The sequence below is a fragment of the Elephantulus edwardii genome, unplaced genomic scaffold (genome assembly GCF_000299155.1).
Source record: "Elephantulus edwardii isolate Elephantulus edwardi_28Jun2011 unplaced genomic scaffold, EleEdw1.0 scaffold00212, whole genome shotgun sequence".
NCBI classification, from domain to species: Eukaryota; Metazoa; Chordata; class Mammalia; order Macroscelidea; family Macroscelididae; genus Elephantulus; species Elephantulus edwardii.
Genome location: NW_006399962.1, coordinates 4,334,605 through 4,336,105, shown reverse-complemented (window position 1 = coordinate 4,336,105; position 1,501 = coordinate 4,334,605).

Here is a 1,501-nt window from a genome sequence, read left to right as displayed (position 1 = left end):
TCTGCTGGAGAAGGAGGTGCAATCTCCTCCTGTACCTGTCAGATCCAATTTGATGGTACACACACAAAGTAATAATAATAAAAAAAATTTTAAAAAAACCAAGTAAAAGATTGAACAACGACAATTTTTAAAAAAAACCTGAAAACAAACCAGGCCGGGTGCTGTTGTGGAGCAGATCATCACTTACTCCTATGCAAATTCAAACTGAAGCTGAAGAAGACTAAAGCAAGCTCTTAAGGACCAACATACATTCTTGAGTCTATCCCACCTGAATTTAAAAGTCGTCTCAATTCACTAAAATTAATAAAATTTAATAATAATTTTTTAAAAAGTCATCTCAAGAGTAGGTTTGAGGTGCTGAACATTAATGATGGAAGACCAGATGAGTTTGCGGGATGACATCAAGGATATCATCCATGCAGAGAGCAAAAGAACATTACATAAATGGGGGGGCGGGGGGAAGATCAAAATAGATGTCAAAAGAGACTCTGAAAATTGCACTAGACCATCAAGAAGTCAAAGCAAGTGGAAGGATGCAGAAGTAAAAGATATGAGCAAAATATTTCAAAAGGATATTCAAGAAGACAAAGTATTGATCCACCGGGGAACTCCAGAGGAGCGAAGACTGCTCGCCACTGTGCGACCCCCCTGCAGCCCGCACCTGTGTGACCCCCGACACATAGGGTGCTGCTGCATAAACAACCAGAAGCGCCCAAGCCCCGCCCCCACCTCTTGGTGGTAGTGTCCAAGCCCTGCGCTCCTTACCCCCCTAGTCCCTTGCTTTCCTCCCCTTCCCCCGCCCCCCCACTTTCAGCTCCACAACCACGCACCTCAGCCCCCACCACAGCCCTGTAACCTCAGGGCACCACCGCAGATCGGATCCAGCCATCACCTGGAGCAATCAACTGAGCTGTTGTGGAACTAACCTGGCAGAAGAAAGGCTGGTAGGATCTTATCTGTATTTACTGGGGCTGATTATCTGGGAGAGCACCTAAGGGTGTGCCCACAGGTGGAGAAATTGGCCGAGCTCTCTTGGGTTCCCACCCAAAAGGAGCCAGCCAGCTGGCTTCTGTGAACTCTGCAGACCAGCCAGAGGCTAGTGGGTTGTGGGAAGTTGACCTTGACTATTCGGATCCTGTCGGATCCAGGACCCTGCTGGAGCAGGGGCTGTTGTGTGAGGGCACCTGTGTAAGTGTCACTAGGCAGGGAACACTGAGAAAACCATTGGGTAGGAAACAGACAACAGGAATTTGAGTAAGGACCCCAGTCGTGAGCACACTGAGACAGCAGAGGTTTGAGCAAGGTCCTCCAAGTGATTGACCTGCCCTTGCGATCACCCAACGCTTTGCCTGCATCACCCCACTTGGCTCCACACCAGTGCCTACACGTCTGGGCAATCAACTTGCCTTTAAACAGGAGTACCTTGACCTGTTTTAGCAACAAGAGATTGCCCTAGCAGGCGCTGAACTGACATTTTTCTGAAGTCATAAAGTCAGAGAAA